General features: G+C 41.1%; 1 long non-coding RNA gene across 5 annotated transcripts in view; it reads right to left on the bottom strand.

The window, feature by feature from the left end:
• LOC142058842 (uncharacterized) overlaps positions 1–24,660 on the bottom strand; it is a 61,563-nt gene that overhangs the window by 14,362 nt on the left and 22,541 nt on the right. For 4 of the 5 annotated variants that reach the window (XR_012661132.1, XR_012661133.1, XR_012661128.1 and 1 more), the window contains exon 2: positions 11,629–11,754. The exons of the other annotated variant lie outside the window; for it this stretch is intronic. This is a non-coding gene — a long non-coding RNA (uncharacterized LOC142058842). The remainder of the gene's footprint in view (positions 1–11,628; positions 11,755–24,660) is intronic. 5 annotated transcript variants of the gene reach the window in all.

The following is a 24,660-nucleotide window of genomic DNA, read 5'->3' as shown; positions in this document are numbered from 1 at the left end:
GCTGAAAAACACTTTGTGAAACACAAATCATTCTATCGGGATGAAACAGAAAAAGTATGATGAATATCTGCAGGTTTTACTTGGTATGAAATGCTGTTGACTAGTCTCCTTGGAAATGTGAATACTTTCCGTTTAGTCATTATTTCGTTGAAAATGTGACATCAAGAGTGGCAAGAGAGAGTGAAAGCAAGTGTTTAGCTTCTGGAGAAATGCATGGGAAATTCTACCTGCAATCAGAACTGAGATTGGGAATATAAAACCCACAGAAACCCCTCAGTTTGCTAATTGGCCCCTCAAAAAAATTGTCCTATGTGCAGAAATTTGCATTTAATAGAACATAGAAGGTTCCCTAAAGCATGTCCATGTGTAGGGTGTGAGCAAGTGATTTAATTTGCCAGTTGTGTAGGGTAGTTCTTGATCTGTTAAAGGCTTTCTGTAAACATATGGAAGTCCAGAATCCCCATGCCAGACAACGGGGAAATTTAAAAAAATCAGTTCCTTTCTCTTCACTATACAAGAAAATACCCATGTCTAATATGGTTTTGGTGTGAGCGTTCATTGTAGTTTCCAGCTTTAACAGTACTTTATGATAAAATAATCTCATTCATCCGTAGAGCAAAAGTTTAGTCAAAATCTCAGTATATAATGTTTCTCACAAAACAGCCCTAAACACCACAGCAGAGTTAATAAGTGTCATTGCTAGACTCCTTCAAGACAACCTCCCATTCAAGAGACAACCGAGACAATTGCAGATTTTCTTCTCTGCTTAAATTTTTCTATTCTGTGAATAATACTACAGCTAATTCGGAAACTTTCAGGAGGGAAAACTAGGTTTGCAGCACAACTGGTGAGAGCTTCTTTGTATGCCAATACTAACGGGCACTTTTGCTGCTGATCATCTCCCATTGACCACTGAATTCCAGCCAGGACAGTAAATCAGACATTAATTACTATTAAATTACTGAGTTTAACTCAGCAGTTAGATGAAATTATGAGAATTATAGACATATGAGAACGATAATATTTTATTCACGCTATGCATGTAACTGGTGGACTGTGCAAACGAGGGAACTAAATGTGCTGCTTCTGCTCCATTTTCTGTGGAAGCAGGGAAAGGGTGGGAGCATTGTCAGAAATTCATATCTCCTCTGGAGACGGTCCTAGTATACTTCTTGACCCATAAGTACGTCAGGGATTCCAGGTCCCCTATTTAGACATAGCCTCTGGGTCTATCCCAAACATGAATCACTGTTGGTGACAAAAGCACAAGTCCGTGTGCAGTCCCTGGCTTGTAACCACTCTCTTATCCCTCGTGAAGGATTATTTCAGAATTATTTCACAATCCCTAAACATAGTCTAATCATGCTTACAGTGTTGGTGGTTATGAAGAAATCTTCAAAAGCACGGAACCTTTTAAAGTGATACCATACCTGCAGATGCAGGCAGGCTGAAACAGCACTATTGCCAGCTTTGTGCTGCCCAGTTCATCTTGGAAACACCAAATATGACAATTCACATGAAACTTTTTGTTTCCTCCAAGTTGATGTTGACAAACTTTGAACTGATTTGAGGTTTTGCTCATTTTCAGAAGAACTCCCATATCAGACATTTTAGGTGCTTTCTAGCCAGCTTCCAAAACCTACGGTGCACCTTTGGCAACTTCACCAACTGAGTTAGGACTATCTTCAAGAGAATTTAAGAGACACTAAAGATTGAAATTGTGGGTCAGCATTAAAAAACTTTAAATCAAGGACTGTATTGTATTTTTAAATTACTGCGTGTATTCAGTATTCAAACTGTGACAGACTATCCACTGTGCAAGTTGTAGTATTCCTCTCTTTTGTATTTAATTAAAAAATTTTTTAAAAGGCTCCAAAAATTCAGTTAATGTTTCTGCCAGCTTTCTATTGTACTTAATCCAGAGATCTCTCAGGTAATTACAATCTCATTTGCTTCCTGGACTTGACTGAAGGCCAGCTGAGACACTGGCATTCTTGACTACTTGCATACTGGGAAGCGCCAAGGGCAAAAAAATTGCAGTCCTTTAAGACGCTTTGCCAAAGGTGGACAGGAGAGGAGTTAACCGGGGTTAAATGGCTGTCCTTTGAGGAAGGAACGTGTTGCAGGAGAGGTGAGCTGCAGGAAGGCAGAGGCCAGGTAGAGGGGATCACGGCTGAAGCATCTCAGAAACTGGCTAGTGAGTGAGACAGAGCCCCAGAGAGCAGACCTGTAACCACCCCTCGCCTTCCCTCCACGTCACCAGTCACTAATGCCGCGTTATCGGGAACATGCTGGTCTTCTGTGAAGTCCAGCAGCTCAAACAGCCTGCCCATTTCTTTCTGTTCCCTGTGGGTTCACACCTTGCACAAAATGTGGATCTAAGCTTCAGCTTCTGAAGGGATTTTATTAGCCTGACTGCAAACTGTAGCAACTGAGTGAAATGTGTTTTCTTTTCAATGCCAAAGAAAATGAACAGCTGCATTAAGCACTTACAGCTCCATCTTGAATAAGATTAACTAAAGTTACCTGACAGTCATGTTTTTCATTTCCGCTCCTCATTAAAACTTCAACGTTAGTTGTTTGCCAAAAGTAAAGTCTTATTTAAATATTCAAGTGATAAGTGATTTATTTCAAAGCTAAAACTAACAATTCTTACAAGAAAGCCAGAAGCTCATAGATTAAAGATAAAATCCACCTGATCTAATCACATTTCTCTTTCTTGAACTCATCCTACTTTTTAGTAGTTTAAATCACCTCTGAAGGAGAAAAATAGTCAATCCACACAGGCAAAGCAGAATTATTTTTAGATTGTACTTTGTGGCTAAAGCAATAACATGTTGTTCTGCTCTGGGGAAGCACTCCATAAACATGGCATCACATAGGTCTGCTTCAGCAAATTTGTCAGCTGCTCATTTCTGAAAGAGCAGGAATAATGACAATGAATTAAACTTTTGAAGATTATACTTCCTTTAAATATTATTTTATGGCCATACCAAAGATAATGGGCAGTAAACAGTTGAAAAGTTAGCTATAATCTCAGGAGGATAACTGTTGTACACAGCCAGCCAATCTGCTTAAAAAATCATGAGGAGGTAGATAATGGAATAACTGCCATATGGATACATTTTTGAAGGACTTAAAAAAATACAGCAAAAAAAAATCTCTGGAAGGAAATCTTTATACATAGTAATGAAATGCTACGCAAGAGATTTGGAAAACAGTCAGCTGTCATTACTAAGAAGCTATCAGATCTTAAGCCTAGGCAAATTCGTCTATAAAAGTGGGTCACAGGTGAGCAGATCACATTCATTTGGGGTACATAAAGGAGCAAGGGAGACAAGGAGGGCGAAAATATGAGCCTGATCCTGGTTTATTTCATCCCTGTGCTCAGAGCAGTACTAGAATATAAATGCAGGGGGCAATATGGCTTTAAGGTAGCTTCTACTTCTATTTAAAGGCGACTTTGAAAATAATAGAAAATGACAGATGCGGAGAAAGCAGATACTCAACAAAATGCAAGCCCCGTACTCTGTGCTGTCCTGGTCTGTGTAAGCCAAGCAGGTGGCTGTACCAATCCATCGGCACCGTGCGCTAACTATTCACTCTTTCCCAAAAATGGCCCTAGACAGGCTGTGGTTCCTTTGGATGTGCCCAGGAGCAGCCAGTTCTCCACAATAAGCTTCCATTTCATATCTGACTCTCTTTAGCACCATTTTCAGCTGCCTTTGACAGCCATGTCTGGAGGCTTTAAACCTCCTCCAATCTCTTCTCTTAAGGGAAGCCAAGTCCGTAAAATATAAGCCTTTCACCCCCAGAAAAAGCTGTGGGAAAACAGTATTGAGCATAGCAGGGCAAGGCAATTATAGATAAAGTTGAAAATATGGCCTGTACAAGACTTTATGTACAAGCTGTGTTGACCCATTTTAATGAAAATGGGAGATAGTTGATGAATTACATAATACCTATACCTCCTACTGCCTGCGTGGCTTAACTTGCCAAGTACTCGGAGCTGTTGAGCTATTGTTTTCAGAAGAAAGGCTGTGGGTGAGTTTTATACTCCTTCACGCCGCGTGAAACATTACCTTCACTCTCCCCTTCACGTCATAATGTGCTCTGGTTATATCGTCAGATGGAGTGAATACTTTTTGTCTTCCAAGGATCTTCCTACTTACATGTCTTTCTAAACTTTGCAAATGCTCTATTGCATTTCAGAGCAGGTGCCAGCATGGACCTCTACAAGCATCACTTTATTATTTCTCAATTACACAAACCATATTTCGGAAATTGCTTTGTTAACTTTATTATATCCATGATTTTTTAAAGGCCTTTTAATTATATCCCCTGCTGTCATAGGTATCCAGCCTTTTAATAGGAAGCAAATATACAAAATTAATTTCACAACAGGCTACAGCAGCAGCTGCATTTCTCAAAAGACCAAAAAGAACGGGATGTTTTTGTCTATACATGAAAATATATATTATTTCTCTATAAAGAGAAATGTGAGACATCAACATGTCAAACTGTGACCACGGTAGGCATTGCAATCATTCTTTTAAGAGACAGAAACACTTAAAATAGCTTTTTTAAAAAAAAATCAGTTTAGTTCCTTGGTATGACTGTTCTATACAGTCCAAAGAGAAGAAAGATTGGGCGTGTGAACACTAATGTAACTCAGATCAAGAAGTATACTCATATAGTCTAAACAGCGAGTGGAAAAGAAAGGTTTTTCTAAGACAAAGACTCAAGAAGATGCAATTCCCATGAAGTGTGATCACATTAAGGAGTTGCAGTAGAGCCACAGTAAACTTTGTAATGAACAACCTCTCCTAGACCTTATAGAAGGAAAAAAAAAATTCAATGCCTCTTCTATCATATAGGTGATTGTTGGTGCAGCAGTAAATAGCACACCTTAAAAATTAAAGGTGAAGTTATTTCAAATCTATTATGCCTGTAGCAAAATATGTTTTGTTGATCATTTGCCACTGATGTACCTTTCTTGAGCTAAAGATCCCATTTTCTAGTCATGATAGAACGTGTCACTGTGAACCTGCAGAGAAAAGACCTAAATAACAACCAGGCAGATCATAAAGAGAGCGTGCGATCCGTTTGCAGAAAGCAAAATAGCAAGAGGAGTTATTTGTACTTGGGCCTTGCTGAAGATATATGCTGTGGAAAAATATTGTTATAGTTTAATATAACTATAGGTCATATGGATCTGTTTATGAAGCCACTAAACTCTAACTCCAAAAGTGGGGAACGCTGTGTAGCTACAGATGCTAGACTGCGTCATGACAAATGTGTGAACTATTTCCACCCCATTACACATGATGCAGTCAGAAGCCAATGCACCATACCCTGAGCTGCGCTCTAAGACCCATCTGATAAAAACATGGCACTTGGCACTTAGCTAGATGCATTGTCATGTGCCTTCAGAGGAGAATCTTTTCAGACATTTAGGTCTTGGACCTAGAATATGACAACTGGATTTTTTCACCACATATATTGTGTATTTTCACTAGTATATCATGTCAGCTTCATAGTCGTGTGCCATTTTCCTTTCATTGAGAAATTTTGTTCTGCAGTTCCTTTCATATGTCATCAAGATCAGCTTTCCATTACACAACAACCCATAACTCAGTCTGTCACTTGAATATTTTTATTACTTGCTACTAGCAATGCAGTGCTGGAAACCGGCATCTAAATAAGTAGTGATTTGGAAAATCTACCTATGTTCAGATTAAATTATTCTATTGTTAGCTTTAAAACTGAAGTATTGTGGAAAATTGCTGGGTGAAGGGTTTGGGGGGGTTTTTTTTGCGATCTGTGAATGTTAGTGCTTTTTTTTGGAGGTGGAAATATCCTATGACAAGGGTTTAAGTGAAGCCAGAATAATCAATTTTCTCCTTCCAAACAAAAAGAACGTAGTCTAGAACAGAGGAAGAATATCAGTACCCAAAGGAAAAAAGCCAAGCTTTAGAAAGGGAGCCTCACAAAGCTACGTTAAAATCTCGTACACTCTATGTATGCTGCAGCATTGGGGACTGCCTAGTCTGAGGAATTTATTAGCATGTTGAAGACCCTCTTACTGAGTTTACAGCTTCTAATGTAATCAGAGAATATTTTCTGTGTAACACTGATTACTGTCTATGGCCAGGTATGTATCTGTCTCTTTTTATAGACCATTCAGTACTATATATGACCAATTAAATTCATATAATATCCAAAAGCTTGTCCATAAAAAATCAAATAAGAAAAGTAAGAGGGAAATCCTGTTTCCATTAAAGTTAATGAATACTTTGCTATTGTTTCCAGCACAGGCGAGATTTCCCCATAAAAGAGAACACTTACATAAACTCAGTTTAATTACTTGGCAGTCACACAATAGTATCAGTATCTTTGCCCATAGTTTTAGGGGGGAGAGATCTTCTTCCAGTCATTTTTAAATCTGAACTCTATATCATGCCATTATGAAAGCTTTAGGTATTTTCCAAGTAGCTGGGATATTTTAGAAAGGAAAGATATCAGTGAAGAAGCCAACTAAGATACATCAAACAATCTTGTTTTATTGCATTTCATCTTTCATAATCCAGTGATATATATATCTACTGCCATTACTATAAAAAGATTTCAACACTATCAATTTGCTACAAATCCCCCTTTGAAGTGATATTTTTACTGCCAACACACCCAGCTGATTGATCAGCTGACAGCTAACAGCTGACAACTTCAGGTCTCATCAAATGAGGGGATAGAAGGCAAATCATGGGATTAGCTTTAAATTATTCTTCCGGTGTTCCTAAATATCTCAGTATTTGTCAAGTTTATATTTGTGCTGCTGAGGACAAGTCACTTAAACCAATTCATCTTCCACTGTTTTTTCCATATCCCCGCAAGGACAAGTGTAGACCTCTGTTCCGACGTGAAATATGTAAGAAAAACTCCCTGATCATAGTAGTGGGGGGCATGAGATTGACAGAAAGGAGTGAGTTCAACCGCCTGAGCTCTAGTGTAATTCCCAGGGAGGGTCAGTAATGAACAGGACAGTCTAGCTGAAGCTGATCTGGTGTGGACTTCAATCATGCTCTGTTTCACCTTTTCTGTAGCTCCTAACTCCTCCCCTGTGAAGAAGCAAGCTAAACTAGAAGACACACTGGATTAGATGCAACTTGATCTTATCTGTAGCTGTGCAGCTGAAATCGCTGTAGCAACAGTGCAGCTTAGGATGTCCCACTGAGCCCTGTCCTCAAAAACCAGAATAAAATTTGAGCCTCTAACTCCCATCACTTGAAGGTGTCAATAATAGAAGTGCCTGATGTGTGTTAGCAAAAGGGATAAAATGTCCGAGAGTGCAAAACCTGAAATGAGTAAAACAGACAAACATACTCTCCGTGTGACTCTCCAGGTAGGCAACCGCAACTCTACAGGTCTCGTCAAACTATCCTGTAAAATGGCGTTGAATTTTAGGTACCTTGTTGCACAGATGAAAGACAGACAATGTAGACAGACTGACAGTCAAACAGAGGAAAAATAAGCAATAAAAATAAACTTGTGGAGAGGAAAGGATCTGCACTCCAGAGTGGGAACATAAGTATGCTAAATAGTACATAGAAATATGCTTAAAATGCTAGTACGATAACATGGAAAAGAATATTCAGATGTAAAATTAGTCTAGCTTCTAACAGCCAACTCTGTCATTCTTATAAGTAACTGTCAAAAAAAAGTGCTAAACATAGTTTTCAAAATTTATTAAATACGACCTATTTTGGTAACCCTGAAAAAATGTTTGGGGTAGAGTTTCATTAACATGCAGGTAAAAATGATGACCCAACAGGATCAGTCATTGCTAATTCATCCAGTTCTGCTATATATCCCTGAAGCAGTCTATAACATCCCTTACATTTTATACCAGTCTGACATCATGTGATAAATACTACTGGAAACAAAATGAATGGATCAATTAGCCATCCGTAGCTCCTTATTATCTGTGTGCATTTTCAGCTTTTTATAACGACATGAAAGCCATAAAAATGACAAGGCCCATTTTATACTTATTTATGGGTAGATGGTCCATCTAGAGAAAGAACGGCTCCCTGCCATCTGGTATAACATGGCTTACATTTAGCAAAACCTACAGCTTACACTTTTCAATATTCATAGAAACACTATGCACATAGTGTACATCATCAACAGTAAGGAGATTTTTGATAGATGTAACAGCTTTATAAATAAGTATATATTTTATATATCTTATATATATGAGTATGTATACGTACACCTGAATTAAGTACTGTTACAATTTTCATTTGATTCCTTCCTGAGACAGGAACCATTTACGGTGTCCAAGACAGAACTGAGCCATGTCAGACTATCTCTGTGCTTCCTGTAAAATTTATTTCTTAATGGTTAAATAAATAAATTATCCTCTAATCTGACTGAGTCATTATTTAAACAACACTTCACTGCGGACAGTTGGTTTGTTCTCTTTCCTTTATTGTTGTGAATTTGATTGATTAGATATTGGGGTGGGCCGGGCCGGGGGAATGCGGTGTGGGAGGGTTAGGGAATGGTAATCGTGTCTCGATCCCAACTGAGCTGCACTAATTCTGGGTTCCTCACTCACACTAAGTTGCTGATGTCTGAAAACCAGCAAGTAAAGGTTAAGTTGTTTCATTTGTGTTCTCCGATTTTAGTGACTTTCATAAAAATTAATAGAAGATCCAAGCAAGGAAAAATGGCTGTTAAAATGCAGAGGGAAAGGGGTTGAGTAGGCAAGTCTTCTTCAGACAGACTGCAGTACAATCCTTAGTGGTTACTGACTCAATCTACAGCAAGAAAAGTAGCTTCTTGGCCAGGGAGAATAGTCCTTTTGCCGTCTTTTTTGCATATAGAGATTAAACACAGCCCAAGTATTCATCTGAGCAGTTCAGTTTGGTTCATTATGTCTCTCAATTCAAATAAGAATCTATTTATGATTAGTATAACTTTCTCAGTTGGACTCTTTTATATACATTCTTACCATACACAAGGCACTGGAGAGAACAGTTGAAGAGCCAAGAGGAACACTGACTGAAGATGTCCCCAAATTAATAGTAATAGCATGTAAAGTTACAGCAGCATCTGCCTCCTTGAGCTGTCTCTCATTTTCTGCTAGAGGTGTACCTGAGCAGTCCCAAGGGCTTAAATAGAAGGAGTTGGTTCCTCCGGCTTCCCTGACAGCTGACTATTTTGCAGTCATTTCAACAGCTGATGTTTTTAAAACTGGCAGGTTGTGTCAAAAAAAAGATGCGTATTTTATGCCTCCAGTTTGCTTTCACTAGAGCACAAGTCGCCATACAATTTTCCAAACTGGAGAATTGATTATGGCTGGGGGAGGGGAGGACTTGGGAGGGTCTCAGAAGTGCCAAAAAGCAACCCGCAGTTTAAAAATATAATAGACAGAAATGACTATGAAATATCAGTTGCACAATTGCCATCTCTCAGAGGAGCCCTGATAAGGAAAACAGCTTAGAGAGCACTTTGAAATCTTCCAGTGGTAGCGCAAACTGTTATTACTATTATAATTTCCCTCCCTCCTGCAAGCTGGATGGCTTAGTCACTGGAAGTCAAAATGACTCACTGAATGGGCATGTGTTTGTGCCTGATTGCAGGCACAGAGAAACCTCGGAAGATCCTTGGCTTTACCGAGGAAACTGAGGAAGGAATTGGTGTGCCAGTGCTGCTGTGCTCCCAGCACCCCTCCCAGGCCTCTGGAGCAAAGCAAACTGCACCAGCAAAGTTTGGTGGTTTTATTTCAACTGCTGTGTGCCCCTGAGGGCTGAAGCAAAGCACAGGAAACCCAGAGCAAGGTCTCTCCCAGGACAGGTCCTCCAGCACTTGGGCCAGGCTGAGCTGCTCAGACCCAAAGAGTCTCATTTTGGATGTGGGCTTTGGACTCAGCCTAAGAGCTGTCAGAGGATGGGTCAGCCAGCTTGCGACAAATGGACATTAGAAATAGGCTCAAATAATCCTTCCCATGGCTCTCCCAATCCTTGCGTTGTCATTTTGCCAGTGTAACAGGCACCCTCCACTTGCGTGCGTGTGTTGCCGTCCCCGTACCAGCTCGGGCGCAATTGCTGTTCAAAGCAGCTGGGAAAAGCAGGCAGGGATGTGCCAGCTGAAGGCCAGGTACAGAGGGTAACCTGAAAGAACTAAATGACTAGGAGGTAGTTTGGGAGACAGCGAGGGACCTTGTGCTGAGAGGTAATTCAGGTCCAACATCTGTACCCAGGCAGGCAAACAAATGAGACTTTGTTTGGCATTCACAAGTGTAACCCTTGGCAGCTGTTAGACAGAGCTGGCCAATACCCTGTGTGAACGCATTAATAAAATATGCCCTGGTATTGCTAGCAACGATGTCAGCAAGTTATTGTTCTTTAAATGCTGCAATAACATTCATGCGTGAGGAGCACAACACTGAATGGAGGTTTCACCCTTGGCCAAGCTTTTCCTTGCTTTGACTTCCCTGATAAAAGAGGACATACAGCAGGCCTTAATTGTGCCTTGTATGTCCAAGCGCTTTGGGCATGCACGCAGTTGCTTTCTTTGACAGGAGGAGGAATGTGACTTACGTAAGAACAAGAAGACGACGTACCCTCTTGCAAACTTTACAGAAAAAAAAAAGTACATTGTGTGCCGAGACAAAGGCTGCAGGAAAAGGAGGCAGAGGGCATAGCTGGGATCTTCAGTGTCCTTGGCCATGCTTCTAATGTGTCCTTGACCATGCTTTTACACGCTCGTATAAGCTAAACACGTCTGAAGAAATCTGCAGCTGCAAGGATGGGTGAAGCTCAACAATGCCAGAGGAGCAGAGCACAGCCCTGACAGGGGTGTCCTGAGGGCACCTGGTGGGGTAGGCTGGAGAAGCCTATGTCCTGCCTGACTCTGTGGACCATCTGGGTGTGTGGACCACGCAGGACTTTGAGCTCACCTTCAGCAGTGCATAGGGTGTACTCACAGGCAAGTTCTGCTCCCATCCTCATAAGCAGATAGAGACTGGGAGGGAAAGGAAACATTAAAACTCCTCTGCAGGGGAGGAAGGGAGGATGCACAGTCCCATGGGTGCAAATGGGCTTTTCTGCAGGATTCTCACATCTTCTCATAGACTCGTAAAAGTGACCATCATCTGCAGTTTTTTCAAGAGAGCATTAATCCCAAGAAAGGAATAAGCAAAGGACACCTTACCTTGCATTTTTCAAAGTAGGAATGACATGCCAAGAATATGCACATGAATAATTTTTCAAGAAAAAATACAGGAAGCTTTGCCAAGTGCTACACATCAGGAAGCATTTTAATCCACATGACCAAAAAGCATTGCATTCATCAGTGCTTTCATGATAACAGGCTTTCCTATGCTCGAGCAGCTAAAATACATTATTACATCTACAAAAGGACTGGTGACAGTTGTTTTGCACTGTGTTTCCTACACTTTGTCTGACAGATTATTTCTCACAAAGGTGCTTGAGCTGATCCAGGCATTTATACATACATACATATGAGATGACAGTAATTCAATATTATGAAGTCTGCCTCCCATGATTACCTATATTGTTTGAAAATTAAATGGGGTTGAGGATGAGGAATGTAACTCACACAGCATTATGGCTCTTCAAACATAAAGCTGATGTAAATCTTCATCAACTTTCCTTTAAGCAACAAAAGAACATAAAACTGCCACCCAGAAGCAGTGCCAGTCTTTTTCCTCACTTGACCGGTGAGCTGTTGAAAGAAAATAAAATTAACCAGAAATTTAAATATTAAAGCTTTAAAAAGTTGAAAGGAGAGAAGGATATGAAAAAAAATAATCCTTGCAGATACCTCTCAAAAGCCAATGCACATTTTGTGTCTTGTGTGGGGTAATATGTTTTGAATGAAGTTTGGAATGTAATTTACTTCTAGGTCACATGTGTACCAACCAAAAGGGTTAACCAAAAGTCTTTCTGCTGTAAAAAGCCATGTGGCTGGGACATCAGTGTTCTCATTAAGAAGAGAGGACATCCTGAGGAAAGACTCATGAAGAAGGCTACCTGGCAGAAACCTCTCCCCAGGTTTGGTCACCCTCAGGCTTCGCAAGCAGGGAAGTGGGGAGCAAGGTGGCAGCTGTGACCACTGCCCTGTTTCTACCAAGCCCAGAAATGGTTGCAGCCGGTTGGGTTCACAGGTGGTGTCTCTGGCCATGCAGTTCCTCTGCCCCCACAATGGGATGCACACCGTGCTGTTTCCAGAGGCAGGGGGTCCTCAGGGAGGGTCCATATGTCACTATGGGGACCCTGGTGACTTTAAAGTACATTTCTAGAAAATGCCACCACCACCATTGCCAGTGTGGTGACAACTGCAGAATAGAGCTGGGAGGCCTTCCCTGTTGAAGAGGAGCCTTGGAACAGACCTATGGTTGGTCTGATGAGACCTGAAAGAAGGAGTTGTCCACTTGTTACTGTTCTGAAACTTTCTTACTAGGGGAATTAAGGAAAAGCAGCTTTAAAATTTTCATCACAGACCATCAGAAGGTTGCACAGGCATTTTTACACTGATACGGGAAGAGAAAACAAAAGCGACAGTGACTTTCTTCCTCTTTCATCCTTTGCCATCATAATGAAACTACAAAAAATGCCTGGTCCTACCAAACAGCTTCTTACGTAGAGTGATTTAGGGTTATTGCATAAGGTACCCGCAGATAGTAATTAGAGCCCAAATGCTGCTATACAACTTATATGCCCTCTTCAAGGCCATAATTAACCAAATTAACCAAATCCTAATTTGGGGGAAGGGGAGGAGGCTTTTCATGACATTGCCATGGCTTTGCAGTGAGTGTGGTGGTCCCCAGCACCATCCCCAGCTGCATTTTGTTGGCTTCACCATCAGACGCAATGGAGGGGTGAGGAAGAACTGCCAGCAGTGAACAACAGGAAGCTCGATTCCTGTCACTTGCCAAATTTCCCAAGTCTGAATGCAGGCCTGCCCACGCAGGGGCACTCGGCTGGGGCTGCAAAGGCATGCAAAAGAAGAAAGGCGGAGCGGGAGGGCAGCAAGAATTTGTACATTAAGAAGCGAAGTGTCCCATCCCCTGGGGTGCTGGCAGGGGGCCAGCTCTGCTGAGGGCATGGGACTGGGGTGATCTTCCCCTGGGCTCAGGGAGGGGGTCACACTGACCCTGGGCAGGCAGCTCTGTGGGCTGCCCCTGCCCACTCTGCACCCGGGAGGCTTCGCTGGGGACTAGCAAATATACCACTTTGATGCTGTGTTTGTTCTGCTGAGGAAGAAGACAGTGTGTGTGGTCTCCTGGCTTATGAAATGCTCAGCGTTCTATTGCTCCTTAGCTTTAGTGTAACTGAATTGCAGCAGTTTGTCTGCCATCCCGGCCAAGCATGCCTGAACTTGCATAAAAGGAAATTAACACTGAGGGTTTCGAGCTAAGACCATTTCTATACTAGGGTAAAGCTGGAGCGTTTTGATGCATTCAGCTAATTTGTGCTGTAATCTAAGCAGGGGGAAAGAAATCCCTCATGTTAACCCACGAGCAGCTAATATCCACTACAACTACAATTTCTTCCTCCATAGAAGGGACTGAATCTGCTCTTATTAAAATTTTGCCACTGGCACCAAGAAGCCAGAAATCCCTGAGGATTTCAGCACACGTTCATTTATACTCATGAAACATCATTCTTCCCAAGCGGGGACAGGCCCTCAGCTAGGCTGAAGTGTTCATGAACAGTAAGTCTGGAGGGAACATGAAGAGCTTTGCTTTGATAAACCACTGTAGCTGGACTGCCTGAGCTGTGCTGAGCACTAATCAGCTTTATTTAATTTATTTCTTTACTTTAGGAAGGGCTAATGAAGTTCACCTATGGTAAAAACTACAGCAGTGAGCTATCCTCACTAAGCAAATCCATAAAGCATTCAGAGAGGTTTAAAGGTTTGAAACTATAACATCACTGACAGAATATAATGCAAAGTGCAGGCTGCATTTTCATCTTTAATGTATTGATTGTGGTTGTTACTGTTCTTAGAAAAACAGTCAGATACCAGTAAAAAGCCAATCTGCATTACAGTTTTACAACCAAATTATCAAAATGATCCTAAAAAAAATTATGTTCTTATCTACCAATAAAACACCAATAGGTAAAAGTAATAATAAGCTAATTATTTTGTGATGCCTCATACAAATCTAAACCTTCTCATTTCAGGGAACCACATTTGAACAGTGAGGGAAAGCAATTATACACAATCTGTTCCTGTGGAAATTTTTACAAGCTGGAAAAGAAACTACAATCATACCTCACTATATGGGATGGGGAAAGACTTTCTTCAGCTGCCCCATGAAGGGTGAATAAGCTTGTGCTTTCTGTAAACCTTTGGGATCCATCTTATGTACAGTACTAGCATTAGTGTAAGCTTTCTGTGAAGCATGTCTATGTCTATTTTGTGGCTCCTGAGGGCTTCAGCTGCAAGTCAGAAGCTCACGCTGCCAGCACTCTTCTGGGAAAGATGTTTAAACTACAGCAGGAGAGCAAAGAGTTAGAGCCCGGGTCCTGTGGCCAGCCCACCGAGACAGCGAACTCCTGCACACAGAGGGGCCTACCTCCTGACAATAGAAGTGACAGTAGTAGGACAAATAAGTAGCTTAAGTTACCGTACAGAGCTGGAGTTTCCTGTGGGATCCAGCAGCTTTGTCCAACAATTACAATCTGCTAACCAATAGCAAGGTCTTTCACCCAAGACAAGTGTCACACAAACTCTTAGCAGTGGGGTTTGTAGTAAGATCCCCACAGCATTCAGGCTATGATTGAGTACTAGAAAGAAATACTGAATGCTTAGAGGAAAGTAATTATTTCTACCAACCAATAGAGATGTCACCGTAGTGGGTTAGGGTCTGCCTGAAGCTGCAAAGTGTCTTTCAAACACCCACTCCTTGCTTCTTTGAAATTCTTTCCCAGCCAATCAGTGCTAGTGTTTTGACATCTGGCTCCACTAAACACCTCTCTGGGTGCAAGTGCATGCTGGCTGATTTGGCTTTACTGCCTCCAGAAAGAGAGTATAAACCAAACCTACTGGCTTTACTCTGGACTCACCTCTTTGCAGGTGACAATAGAAGGGGCTATTCTGGAAGAACCAAAGGTTGATGTCTTTTCACAAGACTGGAGACAAGGTTCCAGGAGGCAGAGCGGGGTAATGAAGCCTGGTTCTAGCCTGGCTCAGTCTGCTTACCAACAGATTGCTCCAAGGCTGTTTTCATGTCCCTCATCTACAATCCTTAAGTCAGGCCTTGGTCAGTAAAAGTGTAGCATCAACTACTCCAGCAGCACCCCACGAGCTGAATGCCGACCTCTTGTACCTTTATCAATGCAGCTCTATCAGTTTTGCTTCCTCAGTGCCAGTGAGGTATTCAGACTTTACCTGGAAATGGTTGCCTTCAACACTCAAGGTTGCTTCTGATATTGATCTTCTTTGAGCTACAGGCTCCTTCTACTACTTCCCTAATTCGGACGGGAAATTACTCATGCGTAACATGATCAGCTCCTACAGACCTGTGCAGACACAGGTGAAGTATTCACGGCTTATCTTGGGCTGAGGGGTTATCTCAACTACTCAGAGCACTTCCTTGTTGTTACAACATTCATAAGTCTGATCCCATATGCTACTAATTACATTTTATTTGTACATACTCTTACTAACTATGTGTCACTAAACGATCTCGACCATTACTTTGGCTTTTCATAGAGATTACACGTGATACATAGATATTATAGGTGATGGACATTGTAAAAGGGCTTTTAGTCCAAGCAACTTCCACTCCACCCCACCAAGGCACAGGACACTACAGTGCCATGCTGACTGCCTCATAGGAGATGATACCTGTGAGAGCCACAAGTCTGAGGTCTGCAAACACTGATCTTCTGCTTTGATAACTGCTCTGTGGTTGCTGATACTGGTGTTGCCTGAATGAATTCAAAACAGAAAGGCATTTCTTCTTCCATGTTTGGAAGTTACAAGAAGACTCAGTTCATAACAGATTTTCAGCAGAATCAAACGCTAATCGTAAATTAAGGCCTGAGTACACAAGCCTAATTATTGTACAGGGCTGTTTCTCCAAGATTATGAAGGCAAAAAGCAGTCATGCTGCTTGGCTCCAGTTCTAAGCTAAACTACAGCAGCAAACACTGTTTCATGATGCTGAATCTGCTGACATATTTATAATGTTTACCATGTGATTTCCTATGTCCTTTTTAAGCAAGTTGAAAAAACTGACACACACACACAGAGCTGGAACTTTTATATTTTACATTTAAAATGCAAGGATACTGAGAGGATAAAGAAGAGTTTAAGTTTGTGAGACATTTTATTCTCAGGTTACTTTCAAAAGTTTATCTATGAAACCTTGGCTTCCTGAAATGAAACTGTTTGGGGCTGCTGGGAAGGCACGAGGGACGGGGAGGGCATCCTGGAGCCAGAGGAACGAAGAAGGCTGTGCTGCTCAACTGTACTACTGCACCCCAAGCAGCACAAGCACGCTGCACCCCACATAAACCCCATCTCCATGATGGCTGGAGACCAAGAGTAGCTTCAGGGCAGGTGCAGCCAGCAGGCACATGCCAGGGCACCAAACCTACCAGCACCCACCTGCCAGCCTCACTCAAGGCTCTGCCCCTCCACAGACTGCGGGCACAGCTTATGCCAAGTTATGCCCGTTATGCTTCTAATACTAACAGTGACGGCAATGCAATGCACATTATCTTTGGGGTGCGAGAGGTGCAAGGAGCCAGTCTTGGTAGGCCACAGGCTAGGATGCCACTTCTTCCCTGGTCCTTTAATATCTCTGTTAATATTCACTCTGTTTAACATCTGCAGCTATGTATGGGGGGTTCATAAATTCTACTGGTGACCATATATTTTGTGAACTCAATCCAAAACAAAACTCTTGCTTTACTTGGCATTTATTTTTATCATTCTCATTTCCTTTTTCTATGTATGTGACTATCATATCTCCGTGGGGATTAATACTTTCAAAAAACTGTGGTATATATCCTACGAGCTCTGTCAAAGGGAGCTGCATTGGTGTGATGCATATTCAGGAGGCGAACACGTAAGAGCAAGAAGTATTTGGCTCCTGCAGACCCCAGCTTTTCAGGTATTGCAAGATGCCATCTTGTCACCTGCCAGGCCCAGCTAGCAGGCAGAGCAGTTGGGGCACTTGCATGACATAGTCATAAACGAGAGCTGTTATGAAGAACTGCAGTACTTTCAGTGCGTAGCCACAAAATGATAACACACACTCCCCCAAGAAAAAGGAACAAACACAGTTTATTTGTCTGCAACTTCATCTACTAGTAACTATGCAGGGCTATCACATAGGACTGTTTCCAGTTTTAAAACTTATTAACTAACTTTCACAGTCTTTAAAATTTTCAGCGCTTCAGAAAGACCCTGCATTGTGCTGTCTTAATTTTGATCTTCTTCAGAAGCTGTCTGAGTCACTGAGATGGCAATCTGAAGGGAAACCGCCATTTCTATGAGCCACTGCATCCAATGTGAATGTGTGAATGTGACTTTTTGAGGGGCCTCAGTAGGAAAAAGGACAAGAATAATGTTCCAGATATAAAAAAATCAGGGACCCTCTCTAATGTACTTCAAGCACATGCAAAGAAAGAAAGGACTGTTAAAGCCCAGATGAAGAAAATGCTGGCATTATGGTGAAAAAGCAAAATAAACAGAGATAAAATCTAGAAGCCAGAACAAGAAAGACAAAAAACTGCTTGCACGCTTTAAAAATAGAAAAAAAAGCACACACTTGAGACAAACACTATAATCAAAACTGTTTGAAGATAGTGAGATTTGCTGCCTACTGGCACTGGCCCTTTAATGAATCATTGATTGCAGAAGTTCAGAATTATTTTAAAAGTAAGCTGCAAACCTTTTTTTTTTTTTTTCCTCTGCTTTCCTGCTGGGACACTTGCGCAACAGGTAAACCGAGAACATCCCTTACACAGTAACTGGTTTTGATATGTACTTTTTACTCTAAAACTATTCTCCTGTCAGCTCAAGAACTGTGTGTGCAGGTTACAAAATGAAATTCATTCGTGAAATGTCCCTGTCACTCACTGATCTGGGGTTTCTCAATGACGTTACCCATGAAAGCAAAAGGAACGTAGATCTGTGTCAAGTTACTGTTTATTTCCATAGCAACCATGTGCCAAAAAAAAAGGTAAATATTATCAATGTGAAACATTTCTCTTCTTAAAAAGTTAAAAGTCATCATAAAGAGACAATGGAAGCAGCAACATTACTTGTTATCAAAGCCAAAGTCTCCTAATGGGACATCTCCTACTTCATAGGATCCCTGTACTGATCATAAGAATAGTCATTCAGAACTGGACCAAAGCCATCTTAGACAAGTATCTGATGGTGAACAACAGCAGATGTAAGAAACATTATAAAGCAGGATAAGCATGTGAAGGTACTCTCCCACAATACTCTCCCATCCCAGGCAATGCACTAGACAATCATTTCCTGATCCAGAGGTGCATGTTTAATCTCAGCATTAAATAGGCTCTAGTGTTTTGTTGTTTGGGGTTTTTTTTATATTAATGAATTTGTCTAATCACTTTTTGAATTAATGTACCCAGAATTTTAGTACCCAGAATAATCCCAGGCCTGGGTTCTACAGCTGAGCTGCAGCCTGGTGATTTCCTCGGATGCTTCCTCTTATTTTAGAAGAGCAAAATGACCCTTGTTTATTGATCTCCATCCCATACATGATTTTATAGCTCTCTCTCATATCTCCTCTACTTTTTCGTATCTAGAGTTCTTGTATGTTTGATTTTTTTTGTATTGAGCTTATTTCATATATACGAGTCTCCTTGTCACTCTAATATGCTCCTTTTTTGGTCCTATTTTATATATATATATGAGGGCTAAAATGTCCAGAGCATTCAAGATATTTTAGCCTAATATTGTTTCATGGATTGTTCTCCCTTCCTTCCCTAGTAATTTGCTTCATATTGACTGCCATTCAGCACTGTGCTGATGTTCCTGCAGAACTTGCTATAACTACTTCAGAATCTTTGCACTAGTTGATAGTAGCTTTTTCAGAGTCTGTAACTGCATATATTAAATTAGGATTTCTCTTGTGAACTCTTTTTATATTTTCATACATTCTCTTCCCCCAACCCACCATGTTATTCAGCATCACAAGATGGTTAGAGCAACTCTTCACACTTTGCTAGCTTTTGCTTTTTCCTCCAGGAAGAGTTCAGAACAGTTACCGAACTTTGTCACTTTATTTTTCACCCCTTTTCCATTCATTTGTGAATGTGATGAAAAGTCCCTGTGGGACCACAGTGGTAAGCTCCCTCTGGTGAGAAAAATAACTACTTATTCTCTTAATCGGTTGCATATCCGTGTCAGAACTATCCATCTCGTCCCAATCCTAATTTCTTTAAGACCCTTTGGTGAATGATCTCATTAAGTACCTTTCAGGAATCCAAGGAGACCATATCAGCTGTATCTCCTGTATCAACATGCTTGTTCGTTCCTTCAGAGAACTCTGATAGATTAATGAGGAATGAATTCCCTTTACAAAACCATGAAGGATCTTGCCCGATGTATCATATTTGCCTACGTATCCAATAATTCTGCTATTTTATTAATGTCCAACACTACTCTGTAATCTTGTAAAGTCCCTGCAACTCCTTGCAAAAACAGGCACCATCATTTGCTATATCTCCGTTCCTCTGGCATCCAGGTTATTGGCTATAGGTGAGAAATAAGTGGCCGCACACTACAACTAGTAGTTCAGCTATTTCACACTTGCATCTCTTTAGAGCTCTCAGGTCAAAAATGTGGTCCTGCTGGTAACTTGCTGTTAACTCTCCATGCAATGGCCACTTAGGGCAATCTGTCTTTTTATGGTTTTGCCATTGCCAAGGCTCAGTCCTCCAGAACTGCTTCAGGTTCAGGATATTCTGAAGTCATTCTCTATTCCTATGAAAGTAACTGAAATGAGAGTTGTGAAAAGGCCAGGAGAGAAAAAAATGAAACAACCTGTCACTGGAAGACCATGTCAGAATGCTCCTTTCAAAGACTGGACCTTTAAACCCTCCTTATTTAACTTCCCATGGTGTTCCTTGAAAAGCTCTGTGGATCAACACAAGAGGAAATCAAGAGCCTGTGTTCACAACAGCCTCTTTTCCCATTCAGTTGTGTTTCTTTTTCTGTCTACACTCCCCTGGTTCAAAAGGAATGGACAAACAAAATATCATGGTGCACAGACATGATTTTTTTAAGTAGGATGAGCCTTCATGAAACAGAAGTTTCTGTAACAAAGGCTTTTAGACACTGGAGCTTTTTATACATTGCTCACATATAATTTAGCAATGAGTAGTTACTGATGTAGTTAGGCAGTTGTGGACCCAATTATCCAATTACTGCAACTGACTGCACAAACAGAGTAATTGTACAGCGAACGTGCTCATGTGCCATGCGTTCGTGCTTTTGTAAGCCTGGTGTTACTCTTCCAGTGCTAATGCCAGAGTGGTGATGGTTCACCTTATTTATTACCACCTTTGTCCTTGTGGAACTTTTAGCACATGTTTTGGGGAGAAAACATTCTGGGTTTTCACAGAAGGCAGCTAACAGTGGAAGCATCACAAGATACCTGGCAAGCAGGAACATTAATTCTCTCAAATTCAGATGACATTGAAGTTAAATTTGCTGGCTTCTATGAGCTTCCTACTCTCAAAGTTCTCTTTTGTGATAAGATAATTCTAGATGCTGAAAAGTCATAGCAGCCTCATCACCCAGAAATTTGCATGCAACTGAAATAAATCCACAGTGAAAACTGAGTTTTCTCCTTTGTCTTAGTGGAATACTAGAGTGCATGCCACAAAATGCAAACCCAGATCTAACTCAAAACAAATTTCAGCATTCTTCATGTTACTCCTCCTGACACTTGGGTTTGGCTTGAGAAGAGGGAGGTGCGTCTGTCCAGTCTGTGCCTGTGCAACAGCAGTATAAAGAATTAGGCAATTTTTACTTCAAGACTCAAGTTCATGTGCAAAGCTGAATAATAAGAGTAGACTGTATGGGCAGTTGCAAATAAATCAGATCAAAATTTCATGCCAAGCAGAAGTGGGGTATATATTCTTCCACAAACTGAAGCAATGTATTTCCCTTCACACTTACATTTCTGATATTGTGTAGGAAGTATAATGACTTGGGACAATTACTGAATAAAATGGCACTGCAGGAAAGGAGATATTCTTTGTGGGATGTAGCAAAGGTAAAATCACAGATTGTTCTAAACTGCTTGTATGGAACATACCTTATAAGCATAAAATATATGAGCATTTTTGCCTTGATACAGCAATATTCTTACAGTGTTAATCTTTTTTCCTGTTAATCTCCTGGATTCCCACAGTGCATAGCTCTCTTCTGTTTGTCCCTTATCCTAAAAAGTAGTTGATCAAACTCCAGGACAGTGTTTATCTTGGTGGAGGCAATTAGTTAGGACCAGCTGTCAAAGCCACAGCCGGTTTCTAGCACACATGCGTGTAGCTTGTCAGCATGCACAAGTAACAGCATATGCCTTCCAGAAGATAATGATACTGATCTTAAACTGGAACTGGGTTTTGTTTGGTAGAATAACACATGGAGAACCAGATTACACCATAACCAAATACTACAATATTTCAATAAATGATTCAACTTCAGGCCTATTTTTGGTTTTGTAGACTGTTAACACAACAGCTGCTTTTAATATAAGCTCCAGTTTATCTACGCCCTCCCAGTACTTAGAGGTTTGAATACTCCTTTTGAATTTAGTTCCATCTCTATTTTTAAAAGCTCATTTATCAGATAAGTGCAGCTGAAAGACGAGGAAACCTCTAGGCTTTGAGTGGATGGATTAGATTAAAGTGTTGGGCATAAGAAATGAAGATTTTATTCAATTATACAACTTCCCCTGCACATCAGTGTTTTCAACACTTTGTCATATTTAGAATCTGTTTAGCTGCAATATTATTAGAAACACTAGTTAAGTGTTACTTATGAAAGAAAAACAAAATAATGTTACCAATTTGTGAGCCCGAAATGTCTACCTCCTACTGAATGAGAACTGTCAAATAATAAAGAGCTCTTTGAAATCTATAAAAAGACTCCTGTAGCTAAGTATGATCTACATCAAAACTCTGTAATTCCCAACAAATTTGAAGTGTAAAATTGATAAAGAACAAGTGAAGATTAAGCTCACAGCAATGGCTAAGTACAGGACAGGTCAGAGATGGGAATATTTCATTCCAGGAGTGGCTTATCAGGATCAAGAAACTCTATATTTGGGTCGAGGTACATTTCTAAGGATGAGCTTTACTCCCTTGTACTTCCAAACATGCTGCTTCCCCGAGAGGCTGCGACGGCCCCAGAAGGGAACCGCAAAGGCCAGAGGCTTTTCTGCGCAAGTGCCTTTAGGAAGAGAAAGTGTTATCAGGCCTGACAAAGCTGGAGTAGCTTACTGGGAAACTGAGACAACCATCTGCTGGAAGGGAAGTTCAAACCCAATGCGGTGATCGCTTCTGAAACTGGGAAGTAGAAAAAAAACAGCAACAAGCTGCTGAAGCTTGAGACACTGGTAACTGCACTGCCTTGCAATAAACAGGGAGCTTAATAAAAGCAGACAAGTTAATGTCTTGGAAAGAAGCAAGACAAGGAAGGCTTTCCCTTTTCTGAAGCATAGGTGTCTCGAGCTGGATTTGGATGTGTGGATGCGCTCTCTGTCTGTGCATAATTTTGACTGTTAACTTTGATATTTAAGCTAACGCACAACTCCTGAGCAGCAGAAAAGTTAGGATTTTTTTACTTGCTTTTGAATGGCTGACTTCCAGACTACAGAGGTGATAGCCTCTTGAATAAAGGGTGTCCCTTTCTTTAGAGAAGGGAAACGGAACTGGATGCGCACAACGGGTAATTTTGAAACTCACCATCCCCACACTAAATCTTCAAAACTACTGCAGGAAGAGAGGCAAGATCATAGCAACCTCTCTCATTTTTGGATAGCACTCTGTGAAGTGCAAGCCAGAGGAGAATATGGGCAAAGGAAGAAATGGGAGATGGGAAAGGAAAATGTTGAGCAGATTTGCAAAATTATCCAAGTAATGTCTTAAATGAAAGTAATCCTTGACTATGAATGCAGAGGCTGCAAGTAGATGGGCCTTTTGGGTAGAGAATTCTTCTTACTAATCAGAAAGGGAAACGGTGCAAGCAATCTAAAAGGAGAATAATGGTATTAGTCACTCCTCATGCTCTGAGATTAACTCCTTTCAAAACACTGATTACAGCTCTAAGTACAGCCCAAAACTGGAATTTACAAAACAGACAAGAAAGTGGGATTTTAACAGTTCAATTTCAGATCCTAGCCATTCTCTTTCTATATATCCAAAAGCAGCTTTTATAAGCTCATGAAGTTCCACTGTATATAGTTATTCATACTACATAGTGAATTTTCCCTATAAATCATACTATGCTTCAGCCAATTTCACAGCCTGCTGTCTAGGACTGAAAGCTGTGCAGTGTATTGCAGCACAATGAACAGCCCCAACTACTGCAGACCTCTGTGAAATGTCTCTCTGGCTTTTAAATCTCATCAGGCATCTGCATAGAGAGGTTAGGCTGAAAACATCATTATGAGTGTGGGTCTTTTGCTTTCTCTGTTGTGTTTGGCCTCCCAGTTGACACAGAACCCATGGGAGGAGACAAGGAGAGTTCTCGCACCAAGTGCAGGGCACACAGGAACAACAAAGCCTGAATGGCCACTGTCATGCGTCAGTCTTGGACACCCTTTGTTATTGTCTAGAGAATACCAGTTTCCAGCTCTGAATACCTAAAGTCAGTGATAACTAAGCAATAAATTATGCTGTGAGGAGATGCTGAGCCCCTGACAAGGACACCTGGAGAGAATAACACAGAAGACCCATTTGGGAAGAAGACAGGAGGAAGAAGCAGGAGCAAAGAAGGTTGTCAGACAGTAGACACCCTTCTGTCATAGCCTGCAAATTTAAGCACAATAACCTTGAGGTAGAAAACTTCCATAGATTCTTATTTAACAAGCCTGCATGTTCTCTAGCTCCTCAAGGAATTAAGTTGCAGAGTTGGTTCCTGCCTGGTTTTCACCTCCACACATCTGGAGGTTGCACATCACAGGTGCCCGAAGCCATTTGCAGACTCATAGGAAGACGCTTTTCCACTTCTCTCTTTGCCTTTTCTGCCTTGTGCCTGAATATGCATGGTGAATCACAGCATCCCCAGGCACAACTCAGAGAAGGGACATGTTTGTCCAGCAGAATTCACATAACTTTAAACACATGCTTAAGGTCTTGCCCAAACGAAAGCTTTAACTGCTGCTTAGCTCATACCCTGCCAAATGAAGTCCATAAAGACTAATAAGGACTAGTGTTCAACAGTTATGAAACTGTGTGGTCAGACTAACAAAGCAAGTGTTCATCCTGTGCTGATCCTGTCCTGTTCATCCCTCAGACTTGAGGGAAGCAGGCTGAAAGTTTGTTAACATGGATGATGCTGTTAGAAAAGATTCTAATACAGTTTAGGGCTTAAAAAATTAGGAGACCAAACTCTGTAATA

This window comes from Phalacrocorax aristotelis, chromosome 1 (assembly GCF_949628215.1).
Source record: "Phalacrocorax aristotelis chromosome 1, bGulAri2.1, whole genome shotgun sequence".
Taxonomy (NCBI): Eukaryota; Metazoa; Chordata; class Aves; order Suliformes; family Phalacrocoracidae; genus Phalacrocorax; species Phalacrocorax aristotelis.
This window is presented reverse-complemented; position numbering and strand designations above follow the sequence as displayed.